Genomic DNA, 18,317 nt, shown 5'->3' on the forward strand with positions numbered 1-18,317 from the left:
GTCTTCAGCGTTGCGTGGCCACCGGAAGTCCGCCAGACTCCTTAATGTTGAAAACTATCTTGGTTATGTTCCTCTGACATCCTGTTCCATGTCCTTCCTTAGTATTTTAGTCTTTCCATTCAAATAGTTTGTGGAAATTATCATGCTTCATCAGCTAATACAGACATGTCAAACTCATGACGCACATGACATTGTGTGATGTATCAGAATCTTTTCCCCATTGTTGGCATTGGGGTAGGCACAGTTTCCCCATGACGCATCCAGCCCATGGGATGGCAGTTTGACAACCCTGAGCTAATACAACCACATAATAGAAGTGCTTCTTTTTGTCTTTGTGTTAGTTGATAAAAAGCCTACATATCAATAGTGATTGCAGCCCCTCTCCTAGATTCTCCTCTGGGGTGCCCAGTAATTGTAATAATAAAGAAAATCCATCAATGTTTTGGATTGCAATCAAGGGAGTTCCTAATGTTCAACCTGTCACCATCTTATCCTTAGGAAACTTACAAAACTCAGCTTTGTCCTCACATCCTTCTCCTAGCTTCTCATTCAGATAATTCAGATAATTCTTCAGCCTACTCAGATGCCTCTGGCCAATCTTCTCATCTCTAACACTGAGCTACCTATATGATGATCTAAGGCAGGGGTCTCCAACTTATGGACTGCCTTCCTTCCCTCTGATCCGCGAGCCCGGAAAGGTTGGAGACCTCTGATCTAAGGAATGAATTCCTCTCTATTGTCAATTCCCTTGTGACTATCTGTTCATGAGTGTCAGCTGTTCCCTTCTTTAAAGGTACCTCACCATTTATTTATCGTGAAAAAGACAGCTTTCTAAAACAGGTTTATTTTAATATTGCTTTCTATGGAAAGTATATTAAATAAAGGTAAAATGGTTACTTATTCTCCCATAGCTGTGGAAGATTTACAATTGATAATTGCAGGGCTTTTTTTCTCATAGAACGCTCAGAATGGCGTTCCGGCACCCTTTTTTTGCAAAAAAAAAAAAAAGCTGCCTCTATTGGCTTTGGAAAGCCTATTGCAGTCTTGGCTCTTTTTTATGACTCATGGACTTCAACTCCCAGAAATCCTGAGCCAGCCACACTGAGGCGAAAGAGAGAGGTTTCCAAGCTGAGCCATGCTGGCTCAGGAATTCTGGGAGTTGAAGTCCTTGAGTCATAAAAGAGCCAAGTTTGCCTACCCTGCACTAGACGACATTAAAATTATTTACAAGGTTACTTCTTTAGGAACTAAACTTTTAGAATCTAAAACAGCTAAATCAAAAAAGCCAACAGAAAAGAACCTCACATTTTTCATCTGCTTCTGTCTTTTGGAAGGTAAAATTAGATAACAAAATAATCTATTTCCTATGTTAACATCTCTTCAATGAAATCAGTAAATCAATTAGGAAAGAAATGAGAAATATTTTTCTCAATGTAATATGTAATTTAGCTGATGCTAGAAAAAATAGTGTCTTTTGTAAATACTCTTGAAAACTATTTTGAATCTATAAACATCTATTAGAACTAAACCACTTTAAATTAAACAATTCTTAAGAATGAAATATTCTTAATTTGGACTTTACTTTTACTCTTTGGACTGTTGTGTGTTTTGAAAAATAGATTATTTAGAATCTAGTTATGTTGCACTTCAGTCTTTAAATAATTAACCTAGTATATACATAACAATATATGATGTTTTCCATGGTGAGCTTATCATCAATAACAACATTTATTAAAAAGGCTAAAATAATTTCTGGTGGTATTATCTGTACATTAAAATTTTGTTTATTCACAATCTTTCATTTTTCACATTCTAGGCAAGCAGTAGTCATGTATCCTAGCAAAAAATGTTACATATGTGCATAAGCATAGTCAGTAGCATATGTCTTTTTAAAAATATCAAACATGCAAAGAAATAAAAATAAGTCCAAAATATCTGTATTACATCCAGAAATGCCAACTTTGCAACCAATATTTCTCATCCATAACTATGGCACCCTAAGGATACCTGCATAAATGCAAATGCTTCTCTGGGATCAGTAACGCAGCAGGGATTGCTTTTTCCTTCCAATAACCTACAGTAAACCTAAAACCAGTTTATTACATTTGGCAATTGTACTACAAAAAAATATCTCATTGTCAACCAATATAATTCATTTAATTTGAAATCAAGTGAAAAATTGATTTAAATTGTTTTATTAAAACAAATTAATGGCAATTCTTTTATAAGAAGTTGCCTGAAACAAAATGAGTTTGACATGCCTGCTCTAGATAACTGAATGCTCCAAAATAAATTCTAGACTAGGCCTGTACATGCAGCCTACCAAGCACCCTTGGACAGAGCACAGACTTTTTAAAAAAATAATAATAATAATAAAATCACCACCATGCCCTGAAAGTCATGTTGCCTAGTGCCTCCATAGCTTACCATGACCACGAGCTCCAACACTGTAGATGCTCCTCTATTCACCAAATCATTGATTAGCCCACCAGCATTCTTTTGCAGACCACAAAGATTTTTAATTTATTAGTATGGGCCTTTCCCTTCTACAAGTTGCACAGATCTCTTCTAGATTTTCCTCTTGCCTTTCCGAGTTAACTCCTTGGTCTGTCATTGAGCAAGAATTGACTTTGTAGGGAAGCATATTATCATTTGATGTATATTTAACTTATGTTCTACCTTTATTTACCGATTATATAATATTTGTTTGCAATCCACATGGCGAGGTTTGGGGCAATTTACAATAGAAAAAAATATATTTTTAAAATCAGAAAATTAAAACATAAAAGCAGGGCTTTTTTCTCATAGAATGCTCAGAATGGTGTTCCGGCACCTTTTTTTGCACACACACAAAAAAGCTTTTGCACAAGCTATGCTACTCCCTCTATTGGCTTTCGAAAACCAATAGGAATTGCTGCTAAGCATGCCAAAAGACCTGGCCGGCAAACGTTGCACCGGCAAGTTGTCTGCAGCGAAGGCGAGTTGGCAGGAACTTTGCATCCCTCCCTCTTCCCAGCTACACCATCTCAACTAGGTAAGTAAGAGAGGACAAGGAGTGGGAGGTGGATTCTGTGGAGTTCATGTGCACTCCTTCCTTGTGCTCACCCGTGACAGTGGCCTACCCAGTGGCCTACCCGGTGCTGGACCTGCGCCACCATCTCCCCACCCTGCACACCTAAGTGGCTGCCCTGCATTGTCTGGCCTGCACCGCCTCCGCCGCATGCCCTGTGCAGCCCCACCATATAGAGTGGGCCCTGCTCCTCCCACAGCACCAGCCATACCGGCTCCGGCCCTGGGGGAAAGCCCGCCACCAACACCCCTCGCACCCATGACTGCAGCAGCGCCACCCCTCACCCCACCCCTGCCTCCTGTGCCCACCAAGATGAGAGTTCCAGCACCCTTTTTTTTAGAAAAATTGCCCTGGATAATTGTAAAATGAAGATATATGACAGCAGGCACCAAGGGTTACAATTAAATAATTATATGTATGCAAAGCCCCTCTGCTGTTGAATTGTAGACTGACAAGAAGATAGAAACTTCTGGGGAGTGGGTAGGAGGGAAGAAACTCTGCTAAGCAGGCTTGAGTAAATGTTAAATATATACTGAGGAAGTTACATTATTATAGAAACATTTATATGGCAGTTCATGCCAAATCCAACAATTCATGATACCAAGAGGAGCCTTTTGTTAAAGATAGTTTTGTATGTAGCAATTGGCTTCTGGAATTTTTTCAAAAGTTACTACTTAAAAATAAATAATGTTTAAAAATTGTGGTACTATTTGAGCCCTAACATCCATTACTTCCAAACAATTGTGTCAGTCTGAATCAATTGCAGTTATATTGTTAAGAGCAGTGGTGGGATTCAAATATGTGAACAACTGGTTCTTTGTGTGGATGCTGCTTCTGGAAGTCCATTCTGGGCCTGGCAACAAAAAAATAGCTACTGTTCTGCTGAACTGGTGTGAACTGGCTGAATCCCACCACTGGTTAAGAGGCTGGATTAATACTAGGGAAAACTGATCTACACTGTATCCTCAATGGGTATGTAACTACCATCTTAAATGGAATTTCCTGATATTTTAAATGAATGGTGTGGTTTATTTTGGCAGAAGCTGCAGCACATAACTAACATTTTCAAATTACAATAATTATTTTGGTGCCATTCTTAAACTGAAAGATTTCATTTTATTTAGAAAGATAAAAGTTGGAATATTTGAACATGATGAAAAGATGAAAGAGAAAGTCCAAGCAATAAAATAAAACTTCTGGACCACAGCTAAGAAGAGTAAACTTCTTGACTGTTTCTTCTATTACTGCCAATGTCTTTTTATTGTCTATTTTCATCTCCATTTTACTTTATCTGCGAAACTACTTTGCATTTCAAGACATTTCCACTCACCTTGAGTTCCTGGTTCAAAAAGAAACAATAAAGTTTAATCTTTTCTCTTGACAATGATGTATGGGTTTGCTGAAAAACACTTTTCAAGTATTATCTTTTTTTCCAAGTCTATCTCTCTTTTTTTTAGTTTATTCTCTCCCTTTGATGCAGGGATAAATATAAGATGCACCCAGAAGAGTTTTATCAAGCGTTTGAATAGTACCACTGAATTAGAAATGAAGCTCTATGAATGTTGCTTCTGAGTAAGTACATGTTCTAATGCACATTTTTTTAAATTATCTGGACTTTTTAAAAATTATGTAGTTTTTGCAAAATTACCGGCATCAAACAAGTTTCAAATTAAGATATTTCTACCTGTTCCATTTTATTACTTATCAATAGTGTCATTCAAATATTACCTATTTTCCTTGTTCTGTGATGAATAAATTTGGTGAAGGCACAGAACTGCTATCTATTAATCTACCAAATATTCTCCTTTATTAGAACAATGATTTTCATTTAGAAAAAAAATTAGTCCAATTAATTCAGCACAAATTCTACCTATTTACTTCTTCTGTTGCTGCTGTTCCTAAGAATTCATCAACATCTCTGAAAATGCATACATGTATGTACAGTATGTATGTATGTATGTCTTTTGTACTATAAATACAGTTCAAGATCTAACATAACTGAGTAAAGATTTGGATTTAAATTTCCATTTCCCAATCATTTTAATATTACATATATTTTCTATAATTCATCAAGTCAAGAATGAATAAGAAAATAATACGTTTCCTTATACTTTTGTCAATGCTAACCAACAGCAATCTTATGCTGGTCATTGTAGTTATAGCTATTTTTCCAGTTTGATGTTCTCAAGTCTGAAGTTTGGGATATTTAAAGGGAGATCACTGAGATACTCTACTGCTGAGCACCAAACCTTTCTTGTACCTTGTACAGTTATTTTATTTTATATTTTTAACTAGAATAAAGTTAAATAAAGTCGAGTATTTTTAATTGTACTGGTCTTTGATTATAATAAACATTTGATTGACTAACTACCTTCTATAGGACTTGTCCATCACCCAGTATCCCCTGGGTAGCAAGCAAATATATTGTTCAGTTGCACAATAATCAGCCATACTTGAAAGCATTAAGAATGTTTAATATTAGCCTATTATATCCAACCAAATCCTTAAATCACAGTCAAGTTCTTTGAGAATGAGCCTACAAAGAAAATTTAAATTAATCAGGCTGACTGCACAATTTGCATTAACATTTTGTGTTCTTTAGATTTAGGAAAATATATTTAAGATATATGATTTGGCTTGTGAAATAAATCTACACTCATTAGCACTGAAAATGAAAAACATTGTTTTAGCTTGCTGCTGAAAATTAGGATTTTTTCCCTTCAGAACCTCAAAACCAATTTTCTATCATGCATATAATGGGAATGGGGTAGTTAAAGGGATGCAAAAAGGAGAAATACTAGATAAAAAAGGTGGTTGTTACAAATCTTTACATGTGGCCTCCAATAAAATTGCCATTTTTTGGATTGCTTCAATATTTCATTATTGACTGAGTTGTTTATGGTCTTTATAAGTTGCCCCATAACAAACACCTGACAGAAGAAATTTAATGCTGGCATTTCCATACCAACAATTAAGAAAGGTTCTCTATCCTGTATTCTTATTTTTATTGCCCTGTACGCCGCCCTGAGTCCTTCGGAAGAAGGGCGGTATATAAATCAAATAAATAAATAAATAAATAAATAAATAAATAAATAATACCCAACTCTTACAGCATTAAGTCTGTCCTCATTAGTTGCATACTGGTGCATGATGGATGGATGGTGCTACAAATTCCTAACATGGAAGTGTTCATATGAACATGTCAAAAGTTTACATTCATTAGATGTGAACATTCGTTCTTCATACATCCAAACAAGGATAGGAGAAAAGCCAATGTAGATAACCATCACCACCCAAAAAGCACACAATCTGGGCAAAAGCACAATATATTCATTCTTTTTGGATAGCAAAAGAAATTCATATTTTTCAATGGCAGAATTTTCCTTGGAAATTTAGAAAAGAACACTATATTAACCTGAATTAAAGACTACCGTATTTTCCGGCATATAAGACGACTGGGCATATAAGACGACCCCCTACATTTCCTGTTAAATTATAGGGTTTGGGCTATACTCGCCGTATAAGACTACCCCTCTTCCAACGCACACCAAATAAAAATTAAAAAACATCAGATTTGATTTTAATATGGTAATTTTAATTCAAATGCTTATGACATGCAGGTGCTTAGTAGAAAAACTGTCACTTATATACATAAGGCTGTTTGTCCTCAAAAATGTAAACATAAAACAGTGCAAGTGGATTAAACTATAATCATAATAATAATAATAATAATAATAATAATAATAATAATAATAATAATAATAATAATAAGAAGAAGAAGAAGAAGAAGAAGAAGAAGAAGAAGAAGAAGAAGAAGAAGAAGAAGAAGAAGAAGAAGAAGAAGAAGAAGAAGAAGTTGGAGGGGACCTTGGAGGTCATCTAGTCCAACCCCCTGCTAAGGCAGGAAACCCTATACCATTTCAGACAAATGGCTGTCCAGTCTCTTCTTAAAAACTTCCAGTATTGGAGCATTCACCACTTCTGGAGGCAGGTTGTTCCACTGGTTAATTGTTCTAACTGTCAGGAAGTTTCTCCTTAGTTCTAGGTTGCTTCTCTCCTTGACTAGTTTCCATCCATTGCTTCTTGTCCTGCTTTCAGGTGCTTTGGAGAATAGCTTGGCTCCCTCTGCTTTGTGGCAGCCCCTGAGATATTGGATCACTGCTATCATGTCACCCCTCACCCTTCTCTTCGTTAAGCTACACATACCCAATTCCAGCAACCGTTCCCTATTTTCCTAATTCACTTTTTCTAATTCACTCTAAAGCTTTCCCTGCGCAGAGCCTTAAATAACACCAGCTGCCTGCAATTAGTGCAGGTTCGCATCCCACCAGGCTCAAGGTTGACTCAGCTTTCCATCCTTCCAAGGTAGGTAAAATGAGGACCCAGATTGTTGGGGGCAATAAGCTGACTTTGTAATAATGCTACTTGGGGGTGTGTGAAAGCCCTAATAAACAGTCATATACACAGAATGAAGGCTATTGCTAAGCACATTGATTTGTGCTTTAAATTGTAAGCCACCCTGAGTCTTCGGAGAAGGGCAGGATATAAATGGGATTTTTTTAAAAAAAGACCAAATGGTAAATCCACTCCAGGTTTTCCAGCCAGCCCGCCCAGTTCCTGAGTCAAGTGTGTCCTTAGAGCTAAGCCGCTGCTCTGGCTGCTGCCTTCCCCACCTGCCTTTCAAGTTGGGATATACTACAGCTGCTCTTCAACTTTAGAAGGAAAGACGCCCAGACCCCAGCCTGTAAAAAATCACAGACTGCAGCTTCTTCTCCAATTGGTCCCGCTTTCCCTGCGCAGACTAAATGGGAGATCCGCTCCAGGTTTTCCAGCCAGCCCTGTCCCTAAATTTTCAGCACCCGGCGTATAAGACGACCCCTGACTTTTGAGAAGATTTTCATGGGTTAAAAAGTAGTCTTATACGCCGGAAACTACGGTACATTTGAAAATAAAAAATAGGAGATTCCCATCAATGTGTTAGAGAAATAGAGACCAAGATGGTGTGTGTGTGTTACATACTGTACATATAGTCTCAGGCTCTCAAACTCACACATATACATACACACAAACATATTTAGACACTCAGAATTCATATGTTTCCAGTGTGGTGTGACCATTCAGTGATCACTTTACAATCAGATAAATTATTGAAACCATAATTTGTGTTAATTAATGAATTACCAGTTCAAGCTACATTGAATTTCCCAAAAGACACTAAAGAATTATTTTTAAAGAATAAAAGACCATGAATGTGCCTATTTCCTTAGCAAAATATCTATTTTTTCTTCCAAACAGAATCACATGAAAGATACTGAGAATATCATGGAAAAAGAATTCAGTTTTTAGCCACCAAGATGAAACTCAGTCATAGACAATATGTTTGAATAAGAGAAGCCTAAAATCTATGTTCACGGAAAAGATTGCTTTAAATTTAGAGAGACTCTGTGGGTATGATTTAGTGGGGTGGGTGGGGGGGTTGAACTTGATGCACTAAACAAAGAACACATAGTTAGCTCTCTTACTATTAAAAAGATATCCATACACTTCCTTCCGCGCATGTCTAAGATGGCTGCTCGCTGGCTTTTGAGCTCTTAGTGTGGAGCGGTTTTCAGCTCTGCTGGGTTGCCATGGGGCTTTTTGCCATCGTTTGGCCCCCTGTTCGGTCGGTGGAGCTGCCGGTGGAGCGTTGGCGCCCTCCCCTGTCAGGATACTGCCCGGAATGACAGAGGATGGAGGAGGAGAAGCCAGAGAGGTTGATTGTCTAGTTCACCAGTGAGAGGACGCTGGCGGCTGGGCAGGGCTGACTCGACTGTTTCCCTGCTTGTTCGAGCAGAGCAGAGCTGTGCCGGGTGATTTTGTGCCGAATTTCGGACTCTGCTCGTGCTTGTTTGTTTTGTTGAGACAAGGTTTGTGGCAGGGGGAAAGGGGGCTTTGATGTTGTTTCTCCCCCCCTCTGCCACTTGGCGAGTTCGGCTCTGTGAGTGCGGTGGACCTGTTGGCGTTGTGGTTGTGGCTATGGGGTTTGCTGCTGCTGCTGCTTCCTTGCCACTGCAGAGGTTGCAGCTGCCCTTGTCACCGTGCCTGAATCCTGTTGTTTTGGATCTGTCGCCATTGTCATCAGGCTGCTTTTTTTGGACTTGTCATCATTTGCCACCACCACATTGTCATCACCACCTTATGGATTTTGCTGTCGCTGCCACTGATTACTCTACTGCTACCACGATTGTGGCTTTGGGACCTGCCACAGGCTGACTAAACTATGCATTACCATCTGCTGGCACCCTTCATTGTCCGATGCTACCGTTTCCCTCTGTATGCCAGCGTATACCTTTGGAGAACTTTACTTGCTGCGAGATTCCCCCCTCTCGCAGGAGCGTCCATCTGTCTTACATAAGAACTTTCTTGATGACGGGTTGTGGGACCCTGAGAGATGGCATGCTTCAAAGAGGAGTTTGTGGGGATTTTTAGCAAGATTTTTATTTAAAATTTTAAGGGGATCCAGGAGGGGGGAGGCCCAAGGGATCCGGAACGAACTTGGGGGAGTTCGACCCGGACAGCAGTCCAGACCATTGGACGGTCACAGGGGGGAGTAGGGGTTTGGGGGTGGACTCAGCTCCGAGTGAGGAGGGTCTTTCTATTTTGATGAAGATTGGGAGGGGCAGAGAGTGTGGGAGAAGAGGGCTTTATCGCAATTGGGGAATGGGCCACCACTGTCTTCAAGAGGTTGCCTGTTCCTGCCCTTGTGGCTCTTCTTGCTCCCCCAGGGGCATAGGATTGCAGGACCCTGGGCTCAGGTTGGTTTGTTTCAACGCCAGGTCCATGGTGAACAAGGCTCCACTCATACATGATCTTATTGAGGAGGATAACGCGGACCTGGCCTGCATCACGGAGACCTGGTTGGGCCAAGAGGGGGGGTCACCCTCTCAGAACTATGCCCACCAGGCTTTCAGGTGCTTCACCAGCTGCAGGCCCAGGGCAGGGGTGGGCAGGTGGCAGTTATTATTAAGGAGAGTCTTTGTCCATGAGTGGCCACTGTCCCTCAGATAGGCGGGTGTGAGTCTCTCCTTTTGAAGTGGGGTCCTGGAGTTCAGTTGGGCCTATTGATTATGTATCTGTCTCCCATCTGCATGTCATCGGCCCTGCCCAAGCTCCTTGACGTCTTGCCCAGGTTAGCGATTGAGTTCCCCAGGCTTATAGTTCTGGGGGATTTCAATCTGCCTTCTGCGGGTGAGGCGTCTGAGTTGGCTCAAGAGTTCATGGCTTCCATGACAGCCATGGACCTGACTTAAGTAATTCAAGACCTGACCCATAATGGAGGGCACACACTCGACCTGGTTTTTATCTCTGGACAGTGGATTACTGATCTGTGTAGGGGGATTTAACCATCCAACCTCTGTCATGGTCTGATCATTTTCTTCTCTGGCTAGTCTTTCAGTACGCCACCCCCCACCGCTGGGAGGTGGCACCTGAGGGACCCTGAAAGGTTCCAGATGGATCTTGGGACATTTTCTGTTTCCCTTGTCCACGACTCTGCCGAGGCCCTAGTAGAAGCCTGGGAGAGGGCGGCTGTTGGGGCCTTGGATTGAGTTGTGCCTTTGCAGCCTCTGACCCAGCGCAGACCCCGGGTGGTCCCCTGGTTTACCGAGGAGCTCTGGGAGATGAAGCGCTGGAAAAGATGCCTATAGAGCTGTTGGAGGTCCAGCAGATCCGAATCTGACCGAACACAGCTAAGAACTTATCTTAAGTCTTACCTAGTGGCGATGGAAGCAGCAACACGTGTTTACTTTTCCACTCTCATTGCGTCCGCAGAAAACCGCCCAGCCACCCTGTTTAGAGTGACCCACTCACTGCTTAATCAGCAACCGAGGGATGACCCCTTGCAGGGTAGGGCTGAGGAATTTGTACAGTATCTGCAGGACAAAATCACTCATATCGGGACTGGTTTGGACTCCGATTGGGTGGAATCCAGCGGAGTGGAGAGGACAGGTCTTGGTTACACCATTTGGGGTGAGTTTGACCCTGTTTCCTTGGATGATGTGGACAGGATTATGTGTAGACTGAGCGCTACAACTTGTCTATTGGACGCATGTCCCTCCTGGCTGGTTTTGGCCGCTGGGGAGGTGACAGGGGGCTGGCTCCAGGCAGTTGTCAATGCTTCATTGATGGAGGGTGTCTTCCCCTCCGCCTTAAAACAGGCAGTGGTGAGGCCCCTTCTCAAGAAGCCTGCCCTGGACCCGGCCTCCTTGAATAACTATCGTCCTGTCTCCAACCTTTGCTTTGTAGCGAAGGTTGTTGAGAGTGTTGTGGCGTGTCAGCTCCCGCAATTCCTGGATGAAGCGGACTATCTGGACCCACACCAGTCTGGTTTCAGGCCTGGTTACAGCAGGGAAATGGTATTGGTCGCACTGGTAGATGATCTCTGGCGGGCCCGGGACAGGGGTTGTTCCTCTGTCCTGGTCCTACTTGACCTCTCAGCAGCTTTTGATACCATCAGCCATGGTATCCTGCTGTGATGGCTCGGGGGGTTAGGAGTGGGAGGCACTGTTCTATGGTGGTTCTCCTCCTACCTCTCTGGCCGCTCTCAGTTTGTATTGGCAGGGGGGCAGAGATCTACCCCAAGGCCCCTCACTTGTGGGGTACCTCAGGGGTCGGTTCTCTCCCCCCTCCTGTTTAACATCTATATGAAACCGCTGGGTGAGATCATCCGTGGCTTTGGGGTGAGGTATCACCAATATGCGGATGATACCCAGTTGTTCATCTCCACCCCGAGCCAACCCAGTGATGCCCTTGATGTGATGTCTCAGTGCCTGGAGGCGGTGCGGGTCTGGATGGGAAAGAACAGGCTCAGGCTGAACCCCTCCAAGACTGAGTGGCTGTGGATACCGGCATCTCGTATTGTCCAACAAGTTCCATCTCTTTTGATGGGGGGAGGTATTGCCCCCCTCAGAAAGGGCTTGCAACTTGGGTGTGCTCCTGGACTCACGGCTTAACTTGGAGGATCATCTAACTGCTGTGACCAGGGGGGCCTTCGCATAGGTTCACCTGGTGCACCAGTTGTGCCCCTTTTTGGACTGAGATGCCCTATGCACTGTTACCCACGCCCTTCTCACTTCTTGCTTGGATTACTGCAATGCTCTCTACATGGGGCTGCCCTTGAAGTGCACCTGAAGGCTTCAGCTGGTGCAGAATGCAGCCACAAACTCCCGCTTATGGGAGTTTCTCGATACTCCCATGTTACACCACTCCTGCGTGAGCTGCATTGGCTTCTGGTTGCCCTCTGGGTGCAATTCAAGGTGCTGGCAATTACCTTTAAAGCCCTACATGGCTTAGGCCTGGGGTACTTGCGAGACCACCTGCCGCCATTGTCAACCTCCCATTGCCCGGTTCGCTCCCACAGAGTCGGCCTCCTCAGGGTTCCATCGGCTAAGCAATGCCGGCTGGCGACCCCCAGGGGGAGAGCCTTCTCTGTGGGTGTGCCAACCCTCTGGAATGAGTTGCCTCCTGAGCTGCAAACGGCCCCTGACCTTCGGTCCTTCTGCTGTGACCTGAAGACATGGCTGTTCCAACAATCGAGCCTGTACTGACTATAGTTTTAAATTAGATTTTATTGGGTTAATTGTTATGTATTTATTACATTTATGATTTAATTCTTTTTTAAATTTTGTATTTTATGTTTTTTAACTTTTTATTGTTGTGAGCCACCCTGAGTCCTTAGGGAGTAGGGCGGCATATAAATTTAATAAATTCTAATTCTAAATCAGAAGAAGAGCATATACTACATGCAAATGGTATGTTACAAAGAAGAAAACTAACAGCTCTCAAAAGAACCCAGCATGGCTGCATAAAGAACTCTCTAATAAATTAAAAGCAAAAAGGACAAATATAAAAAGTGGAAAGAGGGGAACATAACTAAGGCAGAATATTAGCAAATAGCCCGTGCCTGCAAAGATGAAGTGAGGAAAGCTAAGGCTCAAAATGAACTAAGGCTTGCAACAAAAGTCAAAAATAACAAAATAATCTTCTTTCAACATGTAAAAACCAAGAAAAAAGTTAAGGAAATGATTGGTCCATTAGTGGGGGAAAGTGGCAAGAAGGTGACAACAACAGGGAGAAAGCAGAACTATTTAACTCATTTTTTGCATCTGTCTTTACACAAAGGGAAGAAACAGTCCAACCTATCAAAAACAGTACTGTAAAAACCAGATTAGAAATACAAGTTAAGATAGGCAAGAAAATGGTAAGTGAGCACCTGTCCAGCCTAGACCAGTTCAGATCACCAGGCCCAGATGGATTACACCACAAGGTTCTGAAGGAACTGGCAAATGTGATCTCAGAAGCAATGAACTTGTCAGGACCCACCCCAATCCACATCCCAGGAAAGAACGAACTCTGAACCAGAAATAGTTCAAAAGGAGCTTTTACTGAAACATGATTGGTAATGGGAATACTAGACAGGATCTGAGCTGTGTTACAATTGGTGCTTTTTTAAAGGGTCCCCATGTCAAACCCCCTCCCTCCAAGCCATCTGGTCTGTCCTGGATCAATTTAAATTCAGGTGTCAAAACCTTCCATGGGAAAGAGGGAATTCTCATGTCTTCACAATTGCTCCCTTCCTTTAGAGATTCTAATCGGAGATACAAACCAGATCTCTTCCCGCCCCCCTTCCTTTGTTGTTCTCAGTTCAAAGATTCTTCCCCTGGTCTTTGAAGACAGCCTCCCAGCAGGCTGAATACACATCCTCTCTCTCCTCCTTGGAGAAATGGCAGAATCCAGGGGGAGGGCTAAGATTTTAAAAACATACAGATAGAGTTTTATGAATGGGATATAAATGGATTCTGACAATCTGCTCCCCTTAGAAAAAAGGTAGGTCCATCTGTAGAGAAAATAAAATATAACTGTTAGCTTGGTTTGTTCGGATATTCTGTATGAAACCTCTTAAGCAATCTTGGTGCTTTGATGTGGTGCTTATTGACCCACTCATTTTCTGAAGAGGGAGGTGTTTCCAAGCCACTAGATACTGAATTGTTCCATGGTGTTTCCTGGAATGTAGGATTTCCTTCACCTCAAAATGTTGTTTTCCTTCCACCATGATGGGAGGTGGTGGGGAGGGGTTTGTTCGCAGGGGTGACTGTTTTTCTCTTTTTAGTAGACTGCAGTGAAAAATTGGGTGTATTTGTCTAAGATTTTTGGGTAGTCCTAATTCAACTGTTACTGGGTTTATGATTCTTTTAATTGGAAAAGGACCAATATATTTTGGTCTGAGTTTTTTACAGGGTTGTAGTGATTTAAGGTATTTTGTGGATAAATACATGATGTAAAAAAGATGTTGAGACTCTGGAAGAGTACAGAGAAGAGCAACAAAGATGATTACAGGTCTGGAGGCTAAAACATATAAGGAACAACTGCTGGAATTGGGTATGTGTAGTTTCATGAAGAGAAGGACTAGGGGTGACATGATAGCAGTATTCCAATATCTCAGGAGCTAACACAAAGAAGAGGGAGGCAAGCTATTCTCCAAAGCACCTGAAGGCAGGACAGGAAGCAGCGGATGGAAACTAATCAAGGAGAGAAGCAACCTAGAACTAAGGAGAAACTTCCTGACAGTTAGAACAATTAACCAGTGGAACAACCTGCCTCCAGAAGCTGTGAATGCTCCAACACTGGAAGTTTTTAAGAAGAGACTGGACAGCCATTTGTCTGAAATGTTATAGGGTTTTCTGTCTGAGCAGGGGGTTGGACTAGATGACCTCCAAGGTCCCTTCCAAGTTTACTATTATGATTATGATTATGGAATTGCTCAGGTGTTGATTGCCTTCACAATATTTCCTCCATTGAGTTTGGACTTTAAGATCTTCTTCACTCTCTTGATGTATTCACCTCTAATCTTTTTCTTGACTTCAGTGTGCTTGATGTTGTCAGCTTGAAGGATACCCAAGTATTTGTAGTAATCTTCCTTATCCAGACTTTTAATGTTACTTTTGTGGGGCATCTTTATTCCTTCAGTTTTAATTATTTTTCCTTGTTTGAGAGTAAGTGTGGCACATTTGTCCAAGCCAAACTCCATTGCAATATCTTGGCTATATATATGGACAGTGTTCAGCAGCGATTCTATTTCAGATGATGTTTTTCCATACAGTTTCAGATCATCCATGTAAAGGAGGTGGGATAGTCTGGCAGATGTTTTTGATGTTTGATAGCCATGTCCTGAGTTATTCAGTATTGTTGACAGAGGAAACAGTGCAATAACAAATAGTAGTGGTGATAATGAATCTCCTTGAAATATTCCTCTCTTGATATTAACCTTTCCCAGTCTTTCACCATTGACCTGCAACTGTGTCTTCCATTATGCCATCAATCTTTGCACAAATTTTCTGATGTTTCTACTGACTCCTGTTATTTCTAGGCACTTGATTATCCAATCATGTGGCAGAGAGTCAAATGCCTTTTTGTAGTCAATCCATACCACATTCAGGTTGGTCTTCCTTTTCTTGCAGTTTTCCAAGATCATTTTGTCTATTAGGAGTTGATCTTTTGTTCCTCTGCTATTGGGGCGGTTTCCTTTCTGTTCAGGTGGAAAGAGATTGTTTTCAACTAATTGCTGTTGTACTGCATCAGCTACCACACCAGTTAGCAATCTGAAAGTTGTTGGTAAGCAGGTAATTGGCCTGTAGTTGCCTGGTGTTGCCCCTTTTGCTGGATTTTTCATTATTAGGTAGGTTTTCCAAGTTGTTAGCCACTTTTCAATTTCTCCTCCTTGTAGTATATTGTTGAACTGCTTGGAAATGAGTGGTATATAACAGATGTTTCAACCAAAACCCATCTTCACCTGGTGCTGACCAATTTTTGATCTTCCTTACTCTTTTTTTCTACCATTTTTGTTGTTACTAGTTCTTTCATTTCAACTTCTGTTTTATTTGCATCCACCTCTTTTAACCAAGCCACATCCTTATTCTGTTTCTTTGGGTTATCCCATATCTGCTTCCAGAACTGCACTGTTTCTTCCTTGTAAGGTACTGACTGATTCATTGCAGTTTCTCCATTGATGGATTGGTAGAAATGTTTCTGATTGGATTGAAATTGGAGGGTCTGCCTATAATTTGCAATTCGAGCTTCGTATCTACTGATTTTCCTGGCTATAGCTGTTATTTGCTGATTTATTATTTCCAGTGCTTCCTTGATCTTCCTTGTTTCTAAGTGGTATTTCTTGTTTAGGTATTCTTTGGTCTTCTTGTTCTTCAGCTTCTTTTCTTTCATCTGTTCTAGCTTGCTTGCATGCGATCTTAACTTGCTGATCTTGTACACCGCCCTGAGTCCTTCGGGAGAAGGGCGGTATATAAATTAAATAAAATAAATAAATAAATAAATCTTATTTTCTAGTCTAACCTTCCATTTTTGTGGTGCACTGTTTGTTTGTTTTTCTTCTTTGTTGATTTTGTATCCCAGGTATTCAGTTATAACTGCAGCTGTGCTGTAGATTAGTTGGTTTATTTTTTGCAGTGAATTGGTGCTTATACTTGATATTGCAGTATTTGCATCTTTTAATTCTTGTCCTAGCTGCTTCTTTGGAACAAGCTTCAATGCAGGCAGCCTTATTCTGTTGTTTTTGTGCTGTTCTAGATGCTCAGTTATTCTTTGCTTCAATTCTTTTATTTCTTTAGTTAGAGGGCTTTGTTCTTCCTGAGGAAGAGATGCCTGGTTTCCAAATGAGAACATTTGGAACATTTGAACATTTGAAGGTCCCTTCCAACTCTATTATTATTATTATTATTATTATTATTATTATTATTATTATTATTATTATTATTATTGTTGTTGTTGTTGTTGTTGTTGTTATTATTATTATTGTTGTTGTTATTATTATTATTATTATTATTATTATTATTATTATTATTATTATTATTATTATTATTCCTCACCCTTCATACTGCAATATCTGTCAAAAATTAGGCTTGTGCTGTAAGGGCTAAATTGAGTATTCCTACACATATCCCAAACCTAGGCCTAACGGTTTTGAAATGAAGAACCAGTGTGCTAAAACATTGCCATATTGTATGGCTTTCCCATTCTTTTAAGCAATTATTGTAGTTAGTACTATTGCAAGTGATCCTTCAAAAGTCAACTGCAGGAGATCCTTTCTGCCAGGATTTTAAATTACGTCCAGTGTTTTCTATAGTCTTAGGTTGGAGTGTTTATTTTTGAGAATGTATTTCAAAGCCTTAAAATGAGTTCTAATTTGAATGTTCCAATGTGTAATATTGTACAAATTAGGGGCTGATTTGCAGGAAATAGAAAGTAAGTTCCTGCAACTCCTTTAAAAATTACTAATGGAATATGTAATCATCATATATGATTCAGCAGTAATATGTAAGGATAGGAATCAGAGACTCTAGTCTGCCATAAAATTATTGCTATAATTTGAGAACTGAGAATTACTTATGGCCCATTCTTGTTCCTTTACACTGGATTTTAATAAATAATTAGAAACCTCAATTTAATGGCCTGTGTCCACCTCATTTTTTATTAGAGACTTGTTTGTGTTCTTTTTCTTCTGTAGCCACCACAAGAACTTCCTTTAACCCAAACATGTCAAACACAAGGCCCGGGGCCCAGATCCTGCGAAGTGGTTTCATGTGGCCCATGAAGCCATCCTGGAAACAGTGAGGATACGGCCCCCACTGCCTTGTCCCTGGCCCAGGCTGGCCAGGAGCCAATGTACAATTGGCTATGCTGAAATACATTCAGTGCCGCATCGGCACTGCCCCCTGGGCACACTCTGGGGAAGTATCACCCTTTGTGAGGAATGAAGAAATGCACCATCGCCTGGAAGTGGCCAGCACATGACCCTGCCTACTTTGGGCAGGCTAGGGGCTGGGCAGTATTGCACTTCTCTTCAGATTTGTGCCACCCAGCTCAACCTCTCAGCACTGTGAGGAGAGCACCCTGCTGCCTGCGAAAACTGGGCAGGCTGGGGGCTGGGCAGCATTGTACAGATAACATCAATTCTCACACTGCTCATGGCATCCCCTCCCCCAGAGCCCACCAAGCCGGATATGTGAAGTATGCAAGGGCCATGTGCTAGCCGCTTCCAGGCAATGGTACATTTCTTCATTCATCACAAAGGATGGCACTTCCCCAGCTGTGTTTCTTCCTCCTTCATCTCAAATATTTTCCCACCACTCTGTTCTAAGGAAGGAATGAAGGAAGGAAGGAAGGAAGGAAGGAAGGAAGGAAGGAAGGAAGGAAGGAA

This window comes from Vipera ursinii, assembly GCF_947247035.1.
Source record: "Vipera ursinii genome assembly, chromosome: 4".
Lineage (NCBI taxonomy): Eukaryota > Metazoa > Chordata > Lepidosauria > Squamata > Viperidae > Vipera > Vipera ursinii.